Source organism: Echeneis naucrates, chromosome 14 (genome assembly GCF_900963305.1).
Source record: "Echeneis naucrates chromosome 14, fEcheNa1.1, whole genome shotgun sequence".
NCBI classification, from domain to species: Eukaryota; Metazoa; Chordata; class Actinopteri; order Carangiformes; family Echeneidae; genus Echeneis; species Echeneis naucrates.
The window spans coordinates 18,610,895-18,633,007 of record NC_042524.1 but is presented as its reverse complement, the minus strand read 5'-3'; the positions used below and the strand labels follow the sequence as shown (position 1 = coordinate 18,633,007).

General features: G+C 43.5%; 1 protein-coding gene across 1 annotated transcript in view; it reads right to left on the bottom strand.

The window, feature by feature from the left end:
* The window catches only part of nrip1b (nuclear receptor interacting protein 1b), a 34,442-nt gene extending 15,622 nt beyond the window's left edge, over nucleotides 1-18,820 (bottom strand). Inside the window, exon 1 of the mRNA XM_029520092.1 lies at nucleotides 18,637-18,820. The gene's annotated coding sequence lies outside the window, so the exon portion shown is untranslated. The remainder of the gene's footprint in view (nucleotides 1-18,636) is intronic.
* Nucleotides 18,821-22,113: the final 3,293 nt, after the last annotated feature.

The window sequence follows — 22,113 nt, the reverse complement described above, 5'->3', positions numbered from 1 at the left end:
CACTGTCATGTGACACATGTCATTTGCCTGATCACCTGTCTGTCCACCCTCCTGTCTGCCCAGCCACCTGGCAAACCACCCCCCCCACCCCCAAGCACCCAATATCTCACCCACCTTGACGCGACCTCCTCCTCTGCTGACCTGATCCCCCCCACCTATGCTCACTATCGCCTACGCCCTACCCACCCCACCAAGCCATACCCTGCACCGCCCCTCTGCAGTCCTAGCACCCTATCCGCCCCTCCCCTCGCTCTCTTTTTCCCCTCCCTCCACTCTCCCTCCCCCGCGGCTGTGCAGCAAGGTCAGGCGGGTCACCGTGTCCTCATCTGTAATCCGCTGCCATTCGTCAGCAGCCCCGGCCCAGGCTGGAGGAGAGAGAGGAGAGGCAGGCGCTCCGACGAGGGGAGAATGCCCAATTAGGCAGCTGTCACACACACACATACACACACAAACACACACACATGCACAGGCACGAGCACACGCAGCTCAGTATAGCAGAGCAGGAGAGAGGGAGAGAGGAAAGGAGGGAAGGAGGCTCAGGGAAGGAGAATCAGCCTACTGTCCACAGACGGAGAGTGGGGGAGCGTGGTGGTGGGGCAGCTGAGGGAGCGTACATGAATCCTTTCAGCTGTGAGTGTCTGTGCTGTATTGTTTTGGAGTATGTGTGCGTGTGCGGAGCAGCTGGGGGTCACCTACAGTTTAGACATGTATGACTTCTATCTGACGCACGTCAACGGGGGGGCAGCAGGGTCTACAAACTTTTGAGGATACATAAGTTCAATGAAATTTCTGGACAGGGATATCCTTCTAAACTCATGATGAAACAGGTGTTGGGTATTCTGTTAAGTACCTGTTTTATCTGTAACTACAAGATTGATGAGATGATCAGGGTGAAATGGTGGGGTGCTACTGGGGACATAAAAACTCCACAGGGCAAGTCCCATCTCATACACAAAATCCAAAGACCAGATCACAAGGCCCTGAGCTACAATGGACCATGGAATGAAGGGGGAGCGCCAAAGAGAAATTCTTTACTGTCCCAGACTAGTAGCAGATATGAAATGGGTGACAAATATCCCATAATTGGATCATTCATCACCAGTGAACACATCTGTTTTGAGTAATGGGAAAACTAATCAGCAAAAACGATACAGGGATGACTCCAGTCCAGGCCTCTTGAAGATTTATGCTAGAATGATGCACGACTCAAGCCTGTACCTATTGATTGTTTAGTCTAAATGCTTTTTCGTTTAATCAAAAGATAGAGTCAAAATGGTACTACGCCAGCTGGGAGACAGCACAGGTGTGATCGAACATCCTGGGAGCTGAGGCCCAGTGGGGATGGGGTGGGCTTTTTAGCTGCTCTGAGGGGACTCTTTCTACACCCTTCTCCTTCTTTTCTGCCTGAAATGTCAAAGTTCATCAGGGTTCAGTGGAGCTTCAAATCCTGCTTTGAGTGGTTAGTGTTCAAAAGGATTGCATCACAAGTGCGAGGACACTTATCCGGTAAATCCTGTCTGAGTAGAAAGTACAGTTCATGGGGACTAAGGATAGATGTCACACAGGTTGGAAACACATGTTCCTCCACCCTCAGAAAGACTTCCACTCAGCTACAAGTTTCTGGGTTGAAACCCCATCTGCCCCTTTACACAGAGGGCCATGCAGGTAGAGGAGAAATGTCCGGTTACATAAACGCTGAAATCCACTCAGCAACACTCTAAAGTTTAAAAGTTGATTTGTTTTTCATCACCCAAAGCCACTCTCACTTTTTTTCTGCTTTCTGTTAACTAATTATTTTTTTGGACTGTGACACACACCTTGATGACATGTTTATATTTTGTAATTACATTACAGTCTCCAATTCCATTAATGAGCCTTTAGTGACATTTTGACACTGTGTGAGACAAGAGATACCATCCAGTTCATTCAGCTCTCTATCAGGTCCCAGAGACCCACAAGCCTCTCTGGGAATACTGCTGTAATACATGTCAGGCTGTATCACCGAGCGACTCCACCCTTCTCCGTGAGTGTTATTATAATGGCTCAGTGTTTTGTTGGCCAGTTCTTGCTCTATTCTTCCAGCACTGAAAGTACCTAAAGTGCTCCCAAAGTCTAAAGATTGTAATCTGTGATGTCATATTGATGCATAGCCCGAGGTGCTCCATTAGCAGCCTGGAAGAGAGACTTAGTGGACCCATATAGTGTCTGCCTGGGATTTAAAATCTACAAGGAAGTTTAGATGATAGGAGGACTATTTGTTCTCTTCCAGAATGCCTCGCCTTATCTCCATCCAACAATCAGCCTCAATTCCATTCACCTTCATACTTCCTCTTCAATTTCAGTATAAAATCATAGCTCGGGAACTGAATTGGGCTACTGCAGAATACACTCTTGTGCTTTAATTCATCTATATTAAATGCATTCTATTATTAACTTTATGGTCTATTGTAAGAAACCCTCTCCACTTTCCCTGACACAGGGAGGTCAGAGGTTAACCAAATAGCAGAGACCCTGTACTGCAGCTTGAAGTGATCCAGTTAAAAAAGTGGTGTTAACTCATTACTTTGCCCCTACCTAAATACAACACTGATATGTGTAGCTGGGTGTTGCTATCAGACAAGAAAATGTTCTTAGCGTGCAGCAGGCGTAATGTGCACCGCAAACCAATCCCTGATTGACCAGTGAACACATGATGACAATGTAAACAGAAAGAGGACCTGTGAAGCAGCCCATGGATACTAAATACAACATCCTATTATCTATAATGTCTGTGTACCTGGATGATATTCAGCAATGAGCCTAACCCTTTTATGATATCACAACACAAAACACAAACTTATCAACTATTTACAACAACATACCAGTCGACTCTGCCCAGGAATTACTGATTAAAACTAGTGCATGAACAGACATGGTTAGCAGTGTGCTTCCCTGATAAACACACAAAATACAGATGTTATCACATCTACCTTACTTGAACGAATGAATAAGAAAGGGCTGCGCTTTTCAGCTTACAGGATCACATATACACGACAGCACAGATATTTAGATTCACAATGTAGGCTGTGTTTCTCTTACATAGCCTCCATTGGCCAAACTAGCTTACTCAACATTTTATTCATAAATTATTTAACAAATTCTTATATGAATGTGTCATCAATTCCAGAAAATGACAATGTTATGTAATCATATTACACAAATATCTATGTAGACATTTTCATAGAAGCACAGGAGCTACTGATAACATTAGGAATGGTTCTGCTGTGTCAAAGCATCAGCATCAACAAAACCAGGACCCTTCACCATCAACATACTGTGTTTCTGACTTGTGTTAGAATGAGCACTTCATCAACACAGCAGGTGGGTAGGATAGCAAAGACTTTTCGGCTTGCCATTATTAAAATGCTGAGTAAATGAGCCGAAACTGTTTACATTTACACTTCAGCCTTTTAGTTGTTGTTTGTGTTCAACAGTATGCCTAAAAACGCCAGCTACCAATTGTAAAAACATGTGAACCTCTATCTGAAACCACCAGCAAACACACTACAGTTGGCCTGTACAGCAGTGTGTGCTCTTCACAGGGACCAGACTGGTCAGAAAAGGTGGAATTAATTTAAGCTAAAACTCACTTCAGCCCAAACCCTCAGCTGAGGGACATTTGCCATTGGTTCCCTGTCCCTTTAAATAACTTTAAGACCTTTTATCCCTTCTCTACCTCCCTCCCCTGAGGTTTATCACTGTGACTCTACTCTTCCATCTTTCTCTCTCTCTCTCTCTCCACACACACACACACACACACAGTATGTGTGGCTGGCAACTACAAAGCAGTTAGCCAAGCATCTCTTGGCTCTGTGCAAAGAGAATAAGACACTCTCATTACTGCCCTTAAAAAGTTCTTGCCCTCACAAAATCCACTGTAGCCCCAGACACCGGTGCAGAAAGTCACAGGAAAGATTTAGGGAGTTGAAAGCGACTTTTTCCTTCCAGCTCATAGCTCAGTTCTGTGTTTGTGTGCATGTCTGTGGTTGATGCCCCCCCTCCCCCTCCTGTGTTCCCCTTTCCTGTTCCTCTTTAATGTCACAGGGCTGGCTCATATGACCTTGAGCAGCAGTGTTGGCACGGCAAGAGCGAGAGCTGCCGTGCCTGCAGGCGCCCTTGAACTGGATCTGCAAGACAAAAAAAAAAAAAAAAAAAAAAACCTTCATGTGGCCTGATAGACATCTCAGCCCTCCTCTCATCCCACACCAACCCCTAAACTATCCTACCCCTTTCTCTTCAGCTCTTTTATTCAATCTACGCCACTCCTTATCTGTTCCCTCTGGTGGGAAGCGATTTATCAGGATGCTGTATCTTTAACCTCTCTATCAGACTGAGATAGAAACAGAATTTCAAAATCTCTGACCGGCCTGTGTAGATTTATTTTTAAACTACCACCTATTCCTTGATGCACAGGCTGCCCTGTGCCATTTCAGGATTGGGAGGTCGATGGGTAGGGGTTGTGGGGTGCTGTTGCTTTTGGAATATACCTGTGTGATGACACATCCATCCACTCCAGAGGTGATGTTTATGTCCAAGGAAATTCAAAGCTGTTTTTCCTATACCTCCATTTCAAGGGTGAGCGTGAGCTAACAGTCATTCAATTTTCTTTTACTAAATAGATGGGGTGTTGCCTCAGACTCGGTGTTTTAAAAGGTTGATGTCACAGCACTGGGTTCCAATGAAGACCTCTGTTTTTCCAATGTAAACACCTTGGTCCACAGTCCAAAGTCTGGCCCTGCACTGTCAAACTGGGCTCTTGCATGAGTGCTCAGCATAGTCTACTGTAAAAGTACAAGAAAGGATTTTTATCAGCATGCAAATATTGCAGCAGCCTCCCTGCAACGGCAGCTCAGGCCACAAAGGATCAAATACTCCAGTAAATATTTGCATTGCCCTGTTGGGAGCAGTGTGCACAATACTTTGAAAATTCATAAAAGGCATTTTCTTTTGAACATACATACATATGATGAACAACTGTGCGTGTACAGACTACTGTATTGGAGGTTTGGACACCAGGAGACTGTCCTAGCCCTCCTGCTGGTTCTCTTCATGCCTGACCTTTCAAAACTGTAATGTTATCACATGTCATACGCTGGCCTGCTGGAAACCATCTGCTAAAGGCACTGTGGTGGCTCCCTGTCACCAAAAAAAAAAAAAAAACAAACAAAAAAAAAAAAAAATATATAAAAAGCACTGGCTGAAGTGGCCAGGTACTGGTTCTGACTGGTTTGCTGCTCAGCATGTCTCACCTTCACACAGACACACAAACACACAGGCTGTGACATGTATACACCCGTTCAGAGGCTGCCGTTGAGCGACATGAGCCATGAGCAGTCTCCTCAATTAGTGTTGAAGGGGCTTTTGCACAGAGACATGAGGTTCTGGGGCTAAGAATAACATGAGATAGGTCTACTTCCTGACAGTGGCAGGGCTCGGGTGCTGTGGCACGGAGGAGAGTGGTGTGTGTGTGTGTGTGTGTGTGTGTGTGTGTGTGTGTGTGTACTAGTCTTCACTGCTAATCTGATCCCCTGCCATGTTTAGCCCCACCTCAGGATATTATGTTATGTTTGTTAGCGTGACACCTTGTCTAATAAGACTGTTTTTACAGAGAGCAAAACCAATATGATTACCACTAGCCAGAACTGATATAGGAAAAGAGAAAAGACTAATTCTAATGAACGCTGTGCTTATTTGCAATGAAATGTCTGCCATCAAAAATATATATAGATAAATAAAAAATATTGTTTTCATATCAGGGAGAATGGTGCGTTAAAATATTAAAAAAGACCCACTATATGCCCCCTCCACCCCCCACATTAGAGCCAAAAAGCAGACTCGGTTGTAGAGGCACCAGTGTGTCCTGGGAGATTCATTACAGGCAGATTTGTTCCACATAGTGAAATATGAGTGAGCTCTACTGCCTGAAAATTGCATTGCTCCATAAGCAGACCCCCAATGCAAGAATAAGCTCTGATTTTCAGTTGTAAAGGTCTTAGCTCAGTACAACAGCTGCAGCAATTATTTGTGAGAAGACGATCAAAGCCAGTGTTTAACCTGCTCTGTCTTGTCTGAAGACACAAACGATATGAGGCAGCAGGCCCATGTGAAAATCAATATCAAAAATATATGGACATGTGCCTTGTTCTTATTATCAGTCTGCTCAAATGTTGGGATTCCTTTGAAAAGTTTATCAGAATGAGCCAAATAACATCTCACAGGGACTTCTATAAGCATATTATCTATTCACTAACCTGACATTTGGGACAGATGATATGCAAATAGGTCATTTCATCTGAATAAGCATCTTTATTGATCGTATCTAAACCACAGTTGAACTTGGTACAGTAAATAACCTGACCTGAATAAAGCGAAGCAAATCTGGCAGAAAGCAGACTATATTTAGAAAACAGCACCCGTGTGTGTCAGTGAGAGAGAAAGAGAAATGTGAAAAGATCCTTTACTTAAAAGCATGTGTGGCTCAGGCTTTGAGCTTGTCAGGTCTGACTGCAGTAATCAAACGCTATTACTGAGGACTGAGAGGAGGAGAGAGGAACTTATAGGAGGTGGCAGCACTTCAGAGACTCCTGCACTACTCTGAGGCTTATATGTGTGTATGTTTTTTGAAGTGTGGGGCTGGGGAGTGAGGAGAGACCTCAGTGCTCAGCTTGGGGCGTATAATCTATGGTTCATTTGCAGCTTTTCTCCCCAGTATGACAAGCCGTTTACAAGACGTAGCCTCTGCTGCTGACCCAGTTCTGAGTGGCTGCGTCTCGCGACAAGGCCCTGCCTCCCCATCAGGCCCTGCTCCTCGTCTAACTGACGATAACACTGCCACCCTCTGCCTCCGTGAACTGTGGGAAAAAAAAATAGGTCGCCCTGACCCACTTTTCTTCTTCTTTTTTTCTCCCCTCCCTAAGATCGTGCAAGGAGTTCTGCAGAGCATGATCGAGTGAGACAGTAAAAGGGAGCGAGAGACAGAGAGAGAGAGAGAGAGAGAGAGAGAGAGAGAGAGAGAGAGAGAGAGAGAGGGAAACAAAAGAAGGGAAATAAAAAAAAAAAAAAAAAAAAAAGAGAAAGAACCAGAGACTTCTCTGTGATGAATCCCTGCATTCAGGCAAACTGTTCCTGTGGTCTTTGGAATAGAGGCAACCCTTATCAGCTGGCTTGCTGTATGTTTAGCAAAAACCCTCCCACGCCTTGATACAACTGCTCCTGAGGTGAAACACCATCTAGAGGCCTCATCAGTCCACCCCACCTCCTGATTTCTACATCAACACTTGTGTCCATTATCTCATGTCTCTCTCAGAATGCTAAATGGGTCCCTTGGCCTTATTTAAACACTGTCATATACACACGCATTTTTGCAGTCATTCAACACCAGTGGAGGTATGACATGCCATCCAGCAAGAAAAATGATGAGCCTTTCTTGGCTAAGGGTCAGATATTACGGGTTGTGTTCTGCCAGGAGCTTCCCTAATGCTGGTAGCATGACACTTACCACTTTGATTTCCTCTGTGTGGGTTTCGACTACTCATGATATATCTCCAATCACGCATGGTGCTTTCATGCAAACCCTCCCCTCACAAAACCGTGCTCACTCATGCATTGCTTTGGTAATCCCTCCGCACATTAAGCACACTCTCCTCAACGGGCCTGCTCCTCCAACAGCAGCTAAGAGTTTCATTAATTCACAAAACTGATGGTTTACTGTGTGACACCCTTTGTCTGTGTTTGATTCCTGTTTGAACTCACTTTGAAATACCTCATCAACAAGCACCTTTGGCTGCTAATTTGAATATTAATGTGCCAGCCAAAAATCACCACTCATCACTCACCCGCACCTTGGAGTCGCTTAGCAACCTTTGTTTAGCCTCTATTCAAGAGATATTTTTGTAGCATTGACAGCGACATTTAATTATTACATTTTAAAAACCTTTTACCTTTAAAGAGACTTGCTGAACTGAACAATTCTACTTCAGCAGTGATGTGCTACTTTTTTATTCAGCACTAGCAAGTCACTCACTGTGCATTACAATGATTTAACCCAACCAAGCCTTTCTAAAACCACACACATGTGTGAGTAAATCTTTAGACTTTGGTTGCACACACCTCTTACAAATAGTTAGAGATTTATCCTAACCTTCTGTTACCACCACACAGTTTCTCAGAACAAGAACATTACTCCAACCAGATGCTAGCAGCTACATGTATGTACAACCATTTGCATCAGCCAGTTTGACACTTCTGCTTTAAAAACCAGAGGAGGGTTTACCTGCCGCTAAACTCTCACCAGCATGGTGCTAAGCCCCTGCGTGCTAATGGTGACCTAGTGCACACAGACATGTTGGTGCCTCAGAGACGAGTCATGAAGCCTGCTGCTCCACTTTCCTCAGCTGCCAGACAATCTGCAAAAAATGCTGGAGCTACGCCGGATTGTACTTTCAAAGTGTGAAGTGCAGCAAATATGACCAGAGACAGAGAGCAAATGGCTGTTGGGGAGAAAAGGTAGAATATGGTGTCAGGTCTCTTTATTCTGCAGGGGCTGGTGGAGGTTCTAGTTCCAGTTACGGGGGTGGATGTAGGTCAAGCCCTGCCTCCTCATAAGCACCAAGGTCAATGCTGAATGGAAAGGAAGGTGGCTTAGAGAGAAAGAGGCCCTGGATAAAACACATTCGTCTGGCTCTTGTGCCAGCACCAACCAGACGTGGAAACACAGTTACACAAGCACACAGTTATTCTGTGGTATGCTTAGGTGTGCGGGTGCGTGTGTGTCTGTTTAAAATAAAATATCACACATGGACATGCAGGCTTTGCTGTAGCTCACATTTGCTTTTACGTCCAAAACAAGGCTTTGTTTAAAGAAAGGTAAGCAACTTTTGTGCTCTGCTCTTTGAGCATAGTACAGTTACACATCTATGCCCCTCTGCTGTAGCCTCTGTTGGGTATGTGTGACTTTAAAACTGTCAAGTCCTGGTACAGTAATACTCTAATCACATAATGAAAAAGCCTTATGAGGTGTTTTGGGGGTTGACTGCAAAGGGGGCCACTGATGATTTCAGCCCCCTAAATAGTCTTGAAGCAGTACATTTTCAAAGTGCAAAAACTTTCAACGAAAAAGTTTAATTCTAATTTTAATGTTTTGTATATTTGAGTAACTTATCCAGAGATAAAGTAAAAAAGGTAAAGATTACACAAATGTGAGAATTACAATGAGTTCAACTTGCTCTTTGTGTGTAACAGATAGGAAACATATGCTCATCTTCTTCCTTTCTAAATCCTCACTTATCCATCCAGACAAATTGTGGCCAGTGGCAACTAAAGCTACAGTCTTATGTAATTCCTCACTCCCTCAAGCAGAACATGATAAGCTCATTTTATTAAAGCTGAAGAATTGGCTTGTGTTCTAATAACACCACAGCGAGATGAGAGGCAAAGCATTTGAGAATTGGTGACACTTGGCTCAGTGCACAACATTTCTGTGAAAACAAGGCTAGAGATTAAGTTGCCTCTTCACATAGTTGCCTGGAAGTCTCTCCTGTCAGATGCAGCATAATACCCATATCAGGGGGTAGCACAGCTAAAAAAATCATCAGATTAAGTTTCATATTATCATTTCAGGATTGTGATTTACAGTGGAGGGTATTTTGGGTAATTTGTCATCATTTGGCAAAATACCTTCTTTCTTTTAAAAAAATTGACCTAATTCAATTCAATTTAGCACTTTGACTTGATAAAAATATATGTTTATTCAACTGGCATTTCGATTATGCTGCTCTCATGGGTTGATTTAATGTAAATAAAAGGACAGAATACCGTTTAGACAAGAAATATTAATTTAAAAGTTCACTGGAATCTGATACCCCATCATCATCAGAAATGAAAGTTAAATTAAAACAACATTTCTAATAATATGAACCCAGCCTAGAATTTACACAAGGGAGGAATAAAAAGAAAGAAATAAATCACCCTCATTTTTACTTCTTATTTTGTCTTACAGTACACATTATGAAAATATATCACTAAAGAGCCCAAGGAGAACAGTGCCTCTCTTTCCGTGTCTGGTTGTCCAAATATACTGAAGGAGCAGTTAAATGTCCTGAAAGAGTAAAAAAAAAAAAAGTATTTAACCTGTGTGGCAGAAGACTGGTATTTGGCTACTAATTCGGTTCTAACATAGGGAGTGGGGCTCCTGATTTCCCCAGCCATATGGTAAACATGTCCAGGGGGCAGAAATGTTAACATACTAACAAAAAAAGCAGAGACAGTGAGCCAGTGTGGGGTTTAGACAGTGAGGGCAGCTGTAGGGAGTGAAGACAACTGCAATGACACAAATCCTAGCAGCCAACTCACTCTGGACATGAATCACTCTGGACAAGAAACGACCTTTCCATGACATATGCTGGTATCAGTGATTGAGAATTAAGATGACTAAGGCTGCTTGGTTTGCCAGCTCAGTCACATAGGGTGGAAACGTGTAGCCGAGCCACTCCCGAAATTCAGATGAAGGCAGAGGCCACTTGGGCTACGTGGCTGTCTGACCTGACCTCAACCCTCCGTGACCTTGGAGCATTATCCAATTGAATGGCGGGCCCTGCAGCTGCATGCAGGCCTGTGGCATGTGTCTCCACCCCCTCGTCCTGGTAGACATACAAGGTTGGGAGAGAGGGTAGGGGCTGAGGTTGGGTGAAGGGTGTCATATGATTGGATCTCCTTCTGGAGAGTTACTTAAAAAGCCTCCTCAGCAATCGGGTCAAGGTCATGCTCTAGCCTTAATGCCAAAGGAAAAGAGAGAAGTCTCTTCATGTGTGCATGGAAGAGTGCACAAAGACAGATGAGAGGGAAGAGTGATGATGTTCTTCTCTACATGTTCAGCAGTCTCGGGTCCTTGATAACTTGAAAACACAAGCTTTGATTTTATTAGCTGTATTAATCTTCCTGCTTAGTGGACAGTTTTATTCAAAGTCACTTACACAATTATCACTCTTGCAGATCTCTTTCCTTTCCTACAGCTGGATATTTACTGGAGAAATCCAGGTTAATTGCCTTTGCTCAAGGGCAGAGGTTGAGCAGAGTATGAGCCAGCAATCTTCTGGTCACCAGTCCATTCTCCCTAAGTAATAGGTCATATGGCTGCCTCCAGTCATCAGCCCAGTGCTCTCTATCTTCTCTCAAATGGCCTCTCTACTACTGGGAACCTTCTAACACAGTTATCAGAAAGCTGCTCTCCTGAACCTCAGTCTTTCAGACTGTTTAGTCTGCTCTAGTGAGGATGTACTGAATAACACCACCTCACTAATGGATTTACAAGTGGGCTGGAGGTTCACAAAAGGACGGCATGTTTCAGAAACTCAAGAGACCACTGTCAGTGAAAGAGGGGGACTGGACATATGCCAAATGTCCTCAGTCCTTGCATTCATTTTTTTAATTTAGAGATATGCCACTTATTTTGCCGCGTTCTGCTGAAGAGTATGTATCGGCGGAGCAATGAGTCATTTATGCATTCATTGACAAATTTAAAATGGGGCTGTAAGAATTTGAAATGCCAGAGCCATTACAAGGTCGCCGTTTATGCATCTTTCAAGAAACACTGATGAAATCTGAATTTGGCCAGAAAGCACGCCGTGTATCTCTGAATAACATGCAAAGCATGAAGAATTTAAGCAGGGATTCAGTACCATTCCTCTCTCAGAAGCCCTGGTAATGTGCTGCAGATCTATCTGAACTCACACAGCTCTGACTCTCCATGGCCACCCCCACAGGTCCCTTGTTGCCCAGCAACAATTCAGCTCATCACTAGAAGCCAAAAAGTTACACAATTACAGTTCAAGCCAAAAGAGGATTTGGGGTTTGGACTACGTAACATCATTCAGCAAGTTACATCCAACTTCTTTAAGATGTGGGTCTGAATGAACGATGGAGTGGGGAAACCCTGAATTGTGCATTTTCCACACATGCTGCAGAGTCAAGAAATGTCAAAGCATGTGAATGTTCACAGAGTTACACTGACAAAACCCAAATATTGACAGCAGAAAGTTGTACTTTGAACTCCGAAGTGTTGTTGAGCTGGTGGCTCTTAGGTACAAAGTTTAATGATGCCTGTATTTCCCTGAACTTCACCTTTTTGCAATGGAAATAAATCTCAGGGACACAGCCTCGAAGCCTATACTGCATATGCATACACCACTCCTTCCCTTCCCTCCCTCCCTCCCTCCTCCCTCCACTCCCCCCCCCCCCACCCCCACAGTCGTCCCAAGCAATATATCCATCATTCATTCATAAATGCTGAAAACTCCTCTTTAGTTAATTGCCTGAGAAAATTTAATTTCAAACGAAAGCTTTTAAAAGAGAAAGATATAATTAAGTTGCAGGGATCTCTCTCTGCCCCCTCCTTGTCCAGGGGGGCCGAGGGGACATGTGCTATGAGCTGTGCAGCTCTGCACCGCACTGCTCCGTGTCAGGGAAGTCATACACCCATGTTTAAAGCAGAACGTTACGTAAAGCCTCCCCCTCTGCACAGGCTTACTGCACCAGACGCTGTGTCCTTGCCTGTGCTGCTCAAGGTTCCCAAAAGGACAGGCTGCTAAGAAGTTGGGAAGGACGGGGCCCTGTGATAGCCTGCAAAGGGAGGGAGGGAGGAGGGGGAGAGAGCTGCTGCCCGTGACAGCCTTGGACTTTGAATTCAGCGCCAGACAGGCTCATGCATCAATCCCTCAACTTACAAAGACAAGCCACTAACCTTGATGAGGCCAGGGACTCTTCAGGAATGAGTGGCATTTTCACTTAGCCCCTGCTTCTCCCCTGCACTTCTGCCACATAACCTGGTTAAAATAAGACACAGTTGAATAACAGCTGACCTCTGTCTGTGGATTTTGCGACCCATTATTATAGCTTCCAAACCTTAGGCTTCTTAGACCACGACAGGGAGATATGCAAGGATAGGTCTGCAGTCAACGGGAATAGCATTTAGTGCACTAGGTGCAGTAGCCCTGTCGGCTGCCTGTCAGGGGTTGCAATGTCTAAAGCAAGCTTGTGTGAATTGGTGTTTCATATGACCTTTTGGATTAACAACTGTATTATCGCAGACTTTGTTAGAAATTTCCTCAGATGGTTGCATCTAAACAATCCTAACGAAAGCAACAAGCTTGGAGAGAACTTTTTGTCTTTATCCTGTGTATCCCTATCTAAGAAAACAAGGCAGACGCTCTGTGTTACACAGAATGTGTACGCCTCCTATCTGGGGGCGTCTGTCCTCTCACTCCCCTTGGAGACTGCCCACTCTGTCACGCATGTGACATTGGCCTGCTTGGGTCTGTGAGACCTTCCCCTAGACTGACTGCAGCATCCTGGCAGCAGGCTCGCCACAATGGGTAGAGAAACCTTCCCACTGCACCTCTACAGCCCGGGGCAGCAGCTCTGCTACAGGAGCAAGAGAGGGAGAGAGGGAAGGAATGAGGGAGAAAGATAGTGCCTTTACACTCCATGCTGTGACCACACCAACCTGGACAGGAAAAGAGTCAGCTCCTCCTACATCAGCCAAGAGGTCTGCTGCTCCACACTACATCTCCCCAGCATTTCCTTAATTTACCAGGGGACAGATACAGTGGAGATTCACTGTGAAGCTGCTAGTGCAGTTACAGTACAAAGTAGCTTGCCGCCATTACCCTGCACTGCTCATTGATTGTTAGTTAGGCTTCCACAGATGTTGTTTTTGAAACAAGCCCATGCTTCACGTGGTTATCACGCAATTTATTTGACCCCCCACATCTTTCTCTTTAATGCTCTTCCCCTTTCCGTGAGCAGTTTTCAGCAAAGTCTAAATAATTCACAGCAATTGCAATCAGCAGCGATCAATCGGGGGTGATAATTGAGGGCCCTGTCACTGCACCAAGGCCAAGGTGAAACGTGTAGGCAGAGGGGTGGAGAGTTGGAGCTGAGGGTGAAGGAGGAGGAGAAGGAGGGAGGGGAGCCATTCAACAGATGAGCTTGGGCTAGTATCGCTCTAAGGGGTTGCAGTGGAGGCGTTCATCTTTCTTCCTCGCATTTCGTCATTCCAGCCTGCATCCAGGAGCGATGGCTGTAAAGACACATTTAGCAATTCCTGCCGTGTCATCAAAATGAGTCCCATTGACTTTGGTTGCCTTCTGTTCATGACAGAAGCACCAACAGGAGCTGGAGCGATTGCCTCTGAATGAGATAGTGCTGCTATAACAGCGAGCCCTCACTAAAACCCTCTCTCCTCAGCGGCACACAGCAGGAATAATCTTAAACTGTCCACACAATGATCTTATTCCAGGAAGCAAAACTCAAACTCTGTAGTTTTATAATTTGCTTTCTGAAATGAAAAGTAGAATACACGCGTAATTCATTCTGATTAGCAAATAGTACACGTTTCCACATGGCCATTTATGTATGTGCATGTCTAATTTATGATCTCCTCGGAGCAGTGGAGCACCAGTGTTGATTTTTAAAGTGTGCATTGCATATTTTGTTGGCTTCAGTGGTCATCAGGTGCTACATCAATCTGTGTATGTTTACACTGACATCACTCATGCCTTGACATTTAAGCTTTGTCTCTGTCATATCAAGGCATTCATTGTATTCCAACTTTGTACAATTTGCCCCTGTTGCAGTGATGAGAGCTGATACTGTGTCTGGGATATTTCTATGTGTGTATGTGTGCATAATCATTGAAAGATTTGAGGCGTGGACGAAGAGGCACAGTTACTAGATACTAAAGAGCACTAATATGCTCTTAAGGGCCAAATATGTCATACTTGTATTTGAAGATTTTGTCCATATGAAGATTTAGTTTTTTCCTTCTCTTCTTCTTCTAATTTACTGACAATTCAGCATCTTTCAGATGAACAACACAAAGACGTTATTTAATTCTCCACCATTAGACCGTGGTAGGATGTGGTTGGGATGTGGACTATGTTTTGTGACATCACAAAGTTGCATAAGCCCCAATGAAGGTTTTAAGACACAGATTTTGATCATGCCCTGCGTGCATTTTGTCTGTGGACTCCACATGCCATTGTATTAACACAGCACATAGTGCTGCTTTACACTGAAAGACAAAGACATCTTGCACCATACAACAGTGGACCTTTTACATGAAGTGATTATTTCAAACATTTTATTCCACATTGACTTGTATATTCATCTTGTCAATTTGCTTACAGCACATGTGTTGTGGTGTCTCAACAGTATTGTATTGGACATTGTTATTAGCAGACAGACCATAAAGAGAACAATAAAATAATTTTGATTGAAGCATGCTCCACACAGATATTACGAAGCCCAAACAATCAGAGAAATTAGCTCATGGACAGTAGGTCTCTGTTTTGATTCCTCCGTGGGCTGTAACTGGATGAGAAATGCACTCTTCCTCAACATCTACTGTCAAAGTGCCCTTGAACAATGTTCGGTGGCCAACAACACAAGTGCTGGGCAGCTCCCAGGTCTGTGATAAATCAAAAACTCTGCAGTAAATGTGTAACTTGTTTGTGTAGATTGAACATTAGTCTGTTTGTATCTCAGCAATCAAAAACAAGATGTCACCCTCAATCTGTGTCTGCCCTCTGTCTCGTGCTGTTGTGACTGACAGATCTACAACCAGTGGGCTTTGAGTCTGCAGAGTGGTAGTAGTTAGAGAGGCTGTTAGTGGAGATAAGTGACTGTGCATGGGCTCCTGTATCTGTGGAATCAACCTGCACAAAAATATACTACTGCATCAAACTATTTAAAGGAGAAAGGAAAGTCACACACTAAAAACAAATCTAAGCCTCATCCATAAATACACAATTGAAAAAAAAAAAAAAAAATAGGGGGGGGGGACAGATCATGGGATTACACCTGCATGAACACAATCACTCACACGTCAAAACTTGCCACTTTGACACAACAGGATTATTGTTTTGATGACAGATAAAAATTTGGTATCATGTAAGGCAGCCAGTGGATAAGAGCAAAGAGTACATAGTCCAATCTTGTGACTGTTCAGCAGCCTCAACAACATTTGCATTTGGCCATTTGAATGTCCTCTGGTTCTGTTGCAGACTGGTGCACATCACTCAACAGCAGCTCCCAGGACAATAGCAGACGGCTCAATCAAATTGAGGTGTTTCCAGTTCATAGAAATCTTTGAGGTATGTCACAGCTGGTCAAACCACACAAACAACACTACTTTTTAAGCACAACTTTGACGTTGGGCTATAAATGTGGAGGTTTTAGTCATCTATGCAACAGAGGACAAGCTGAACTACCGTGAACATCTTGTGTAAGTTCAGGTCAAATAATTAAGCAGCTTAAATGCTCAACGAAAGGAAGGCTAAAAGGCAGACCCCCACACAGCAACAGTATTTAGAAGGCTTCAAAAAAAGTTTCACTTTTCTTCATATTACTTTTTTTTTTTGTTAGTCTAAGTCACAGTGGTTCTCTTCAAGGTAGTGTGTTAACTGAACATACCTAGTTTTCTCTTTCATTCTCATATCATCACATCCAAAGATACTGCTGCTGGGAGGCTTTGTGAATTGCCCTTTTAGAACATGAACTGAAGATGCACTCTGCCCTCTCTCCTGTTACTTGCAGCAAACTTCAGCCCCTAACCTTTTGCCTCCACACTGATCCAAAGTCCAATGAAGCAATAAGACATTTCAGGAAATGGAGCACCTACGCAAAGGCCATTCACAAAGCTTCCCTGGCAATTACTGAAAAACATCCATGAGTCTTTGAACTCTATCAAAACATATCTGACATAATGACAGTGATGTGATAGGCTGCAACTGACCAACTTCAACTGGCTGCATTTTGGTCTGTACATTTAACTGAAATCTCTCCATAAACTTCAAGGGACCATTCAGTAGGTCCAATGTTAGGCAAAACAAAAAGACCACTAATGGGGAGCATCATCTTAAGCATGAATCGAGGTCATGGAAGAAAAGTGTCCAATTATCTCTATACTGCTTATTATATACGCTTGTTACAATAATGATTAATAATCTTTTTTTAAGCTATCTCTGCCTATTTACTGTACATGTTCAGGGGCTGGTGCCTCTGGGTGGTTATGTGGTGAAAAATACAGAGAATGACACTGTGGAGAATAAAAAGTTTTGACTCCTTCAGACATTAATCCAATTTAAGACCAATTCAGCCAAAAACTGTAATTGCTGCAACACAGTTGTTTGCTTCCACCGACCAGTCAAGTTACAGTTTATAATTAGTATGCAGATTCTTGAACAAGAGCCAAAAAATGTGCATTGTGAGCTCCCCGTCACCTTGACCTTTGACTGCCAAACTCTAATCGGTTCATCCTCGAATCTGAGTGAACATTTGTGCCCAACTTGGGCCTGGGATGAAAATTTCTCCAGGTGCGCGTGACATATGACACTTACGAGAAGGGACGCATGTGAGGTCATGGTAACCTCAACCTTTACCCTGTGGCTACCAAAATCTAATCAGTTATTTCTGAGGTCCAAATAAACATTTTTGCAAAATATGAATGATCCTCTATAGGCATTCCAGCGATATTGTGTTCAATATGACACAGACATGAGGTTACAGCGGCCTAGACCTTGGACCCTTAACCACCAGAATCTAATTAGTTCATATCGGACTCTGTTTGAAGGTTTGTGCCAAATTGGAAGCAATCCCGTGAGACATTCTATTGACTAGGAGAGGATGGACAGTTGGACGGACACCCACAAAAACCTCACAGTGAAGTATGTTTCTGGGCAGCTATGGAGCTCTCTCATTTAGTGGCCTAATGCATCCAGGACACAGCTGTATTTTACCACCTCTGAAAGCCCATTTATGACTCATGCTCAATACACACCTACCTGCACTCACGTCCTTTTCAAGGCCCAGGGGGTCCCTGACAGTCCTTGCAGGTCTTTGAAAGGAGCTGGACTTGCCAATTGTCATTTAGAGAAGAGTGCAACTGTGAAGTGCTTCCCATTGGTGGTGCTAACTGTGCTTCAGACCAGGAGGCTCCTACTGTTATGACTCAGTGTGATGAAGTACATTAACTGCGTTAACGTTACAGTAACTGCTGTGACTCTGACAGCCCTATAGGGTTTATAGTCGTTATATTAGAGTCCAGGGTGTCAACACACAGTCCCCGTGGATGTGTTGAGGACTGGGCTCAGGCTGGCAGACACTACGGCCGGTTTCATCGGACTCAGCTGCGGTCGCTCGGACAGGATAAATGAACATGGGCAAATCAGCCACATTCATACAGAAAAAAATGTTCCTATTCTAGGCCAAACGTGCTGGCCTGAAGACGGACAGTGGCTACAGTCTGAGGCTGATGTTACAAAAGCACTCAGTGATCTAAAGCAGGCGGATCGGAGTCCGCACACTCAGGCTTATTCTCCACTTCTTCTTTATGCAGCGTTTTCAGCGCTAAATCCATATGCGCCTCTGTTCGCCTTACGACACCAACAACCTCCCTCTCCTCGACAAAAACACCGCGTTTCCCGGACAAACGTCGACACATCGTCCCGGACACAGCCCACACCGTGTATTTCCCTCCCTCCCCGCAGTAATAATACCCATCCACATATGACAGTGCGTTTATCTACAGGCATGGATCCCTACCTGCGTTGTCCACCCCACAGTCAGCCGGAGAGGCGCATCGTTATTATTCGTGAGGAGGAGGCAAATCCAGTGAAAACGGTCGCATCTGTCTGGACACTTTGGGAAGGAAACGGAGAAAAATGAAAATTAAAAAAAAAAAATAAAAATGAAAACGTTAGTCCCAAATAGGAAAAAAAAAAGGGCTCGTATTTGGAAGGACTGCGCGCGGACTGAGGCGTGTAGCGTACAGTCTGTGAATTGTTTATTCTCGGAGTCTCCTCGCTGTGGGGAAGTGAGCGGAGACAGCAACACTCCTCCTCCTCTGCTGCCGCTGACACCACCCTTAAAGAGACAGGCCTCCCCCGCTGCCGCTGCTGCTGGTCGGCAACACGACATCACAACATACTATACAACATCAGACAACAGCGCGATGTAATACAGCCAGACATCACACAATGCAACACAACGCAACGACACGAAACAACATGACACAACACAGTATAACAATAACAATAATAATAATGATAATAATAATACTCCAGGGATCAATAAATACTTTATTGATCCCTGGAGATAAATGATGGTGTTGGTATCTTAATTGTCTAAAGGTTAAGGAGATGCAAAGTTGTTTTAAAGTTGATGGCAATTGGAATGAATGATTAATAAACTCTTCTCCCCACAGAAGTATTGATTAGTTGTTCAATAAGACGATATCTGGCAGAAAAAAGGACACAAATACAGTGATATCGGCGTAAACTCTGAGAAAAAGATTTGAAACCCACCCAGTAGAAGCCCATCATTTGAAATGTAATATATATACTGTATATGCTTTTAATACAATTTTGTTATTATTACACATTATTTTTTCACACTTTATTTGCAATTTCTTGTTTCTTATTGTGACTGTGCTTAGAGGTTGTAACAGACACAGCAGCATGGTGGTTAGCGCTGTAGCCCCACAATATGAATAAGAAGTTTGCCAGTTCAGTTTGGGTGCAGAGTAGAATATAATTCATCAGTCAGTTTGTTTGTCACTCATTGAATGCTGACAATCAATCAAAAATAATTATAGTAATGCTATCCTGCTGTTGGGGCAGCACAGCTGCATAATTGTTAGCACTGTTGCCCCACAACAAGAAGGTCAGAGCGTGAATGGTTGTTGGTCTCTGTCTGTCTCTGTGTGTTGGCCCTGTGATGGACTGGTGACCTACCCAGGGTGACCCCGCCCTCACCCAGTGTGAGCTGGGATTGGCTCCAGAACCCCCCAGAAACAGATAAGTGGTAGAAGATGAATGAATGAATGAAAAACAGTATCAGCATGGCTAGCCTCACAGTCTTCCGCCAGGTCATGCCAGTAATGTTAAAACTAGCAGTAACATTAACATTAATCTGTTCATAGAAGAGCAGCAGTATCTGTTTCCGTGGCAGTCTTAGCTGCTGTATATTAGTATACTCTTCAAAAATAATGTGTTTTAAAGTGTATATCATCTGGGATTCTTGAGTTTACAGAGTCGCTTAAAGGGCCAAATAATTTAACACATCCACTTCAGTTTACTAGTTATATGTATGTGGAGACAGTTCTTTAATGTCTCGTGTGCCTGTGGGAGAGCCTTTCAAAGTCTAAAAAACGACCCGATTGATATTGTCAGGGTTATCTCCATTTGAGCAAAGAAATGGAGGAATTTGTTACCATGTAGGCGAGGTCTGGTGAAAAGTATGAAACGTAAGAGCCAATGTCATTGTAGCTTCGTACATAACAAGGAGTATAAATTAGATTTCTCCAGCACAGCAACATGAATTTTGATTTAATGTCTTACTCTAGCAAGACTACTAACTTAGGTGAAGTGCAGTAATGAATCACTCCCCTGTTGATATATACAATTTACTGTAACTTCTATAAAAATGCCATAAATTAACAACAGGATCATCCTTAATTCTCCTAAATAAAATTTGTTCCCCATAGTTTGACTAATCCTGAACTTGGTGGAGGTGACCAATGCAGCCATTGTTTGCGACAATGCATCACTTCTACGTGTCATGTTTATTATGTTTCATATTTATCATGACCAATGAAATACCAATTAATGGTGAGACAGCAATTTTAATGGAAACTGGATAATAATTCTTCAATCTAGCTACCGCATAACAAAAGCAGGTTAATAGAATGGCCTTTTAGTTAAATGCAGAATTAAGTAAAAAGTGCCCCAACCAACCTTTTAGTCAGCATCTCTAAACAAATCATTAGTTCTCTCCTTGGATGTTGTCCAAAATATGAGAGTTAAAATACTATATCTACCACAGTAGTGGAGATTTACAACCTGCCCCAGCACAAAGACACCAAGTGGAGAAAATGAACAACAGAAATGACATCAAGGCGCCCTTGAACAAGTCACCCAAGCAGCTCCCAGGTGTGAACGTGTGCTGCTTAAGTGTGAAGTAGGGTGTCATTCACAAATAGCAGATGCACTCAAGGAAACTTCTGAAATGTCACCCCCATGCTTTCTGAATAGAAGTAGTTTTCACAGTTGACCATTAGAGATGCAAACCTGTATCCTTAAATCTCATGTTTGTGCTCCCAATTCCTCTTTTCTTTTCTGTCATCTTGCGCTAATCTGTGCTATCAGGTGCACTGGCCTACAGTCTGTCATCTCAACATGGCCTTGAACAAAATGTCTCTAAGGACCTGGGGAACATCAGTATTCTCATGAATGAGAACACAACAACAGAACCTACTTTGACCCGTCTCTGTCTGTGTTTCTCTTCTCAAGTGGAGGATTGGGTGTAGGGTATTTGTGTGTGTGCTTGCGTGTGTGAGAAAAGAGAGAGAGAGAGAGTGTTTGTGAGTGTGGGAGTTGCCCCTCCTCCCCCCTCTGCTGTGCTATCACATCCTGCTGTGTTATTGGCCACTTGTATTCAGCCAGTTGGATACTGTGCCTCCTAACCTGCTGTAACCCCACTGTGGTGTTTAAACAGTAATTCAGTTCATTGCCAGTAGTATAAACAGAGGTGGCACTCAACATGTCATTCAGGTAAATTGGATAGTTTTTTTTTTTACAAGGCTGTTGTTCGCAATGGGTTTTACCTGCAATTTGCATTTTGAGTGCAACAGCAGTTAAAAGTCTGATCAAAGTCCTCGCCAAAGTGCTATTCATAAAAAGTTGATGTTGCTGTGTTTATTGTTGTTGCCTGATTGCACCGCAAGTGTTGTCCAGGACATTATTTTTGTGTTCAGACTCTCAGTCATATTAACTGACTGGCGTCGTCATTTGGATGGTATCTCACCTTGTAACCTCTAAACTGGAGTGACCTTTCACCTTTGAACTCTGGCCTTCAATGCCACATAAATGGAGATACAATATCCCTCCTTTCATTCCTCCCCTCAACCAGAGCATGTTGAACTTTGCCCTTGGAGCTTTTCACTGAAATGTGGTTCGGGAAACTCTGTCCTTTAACCTGAAGGAACAGATTGAGCCTGACAAAAAAAAAATAAAGAAAAAG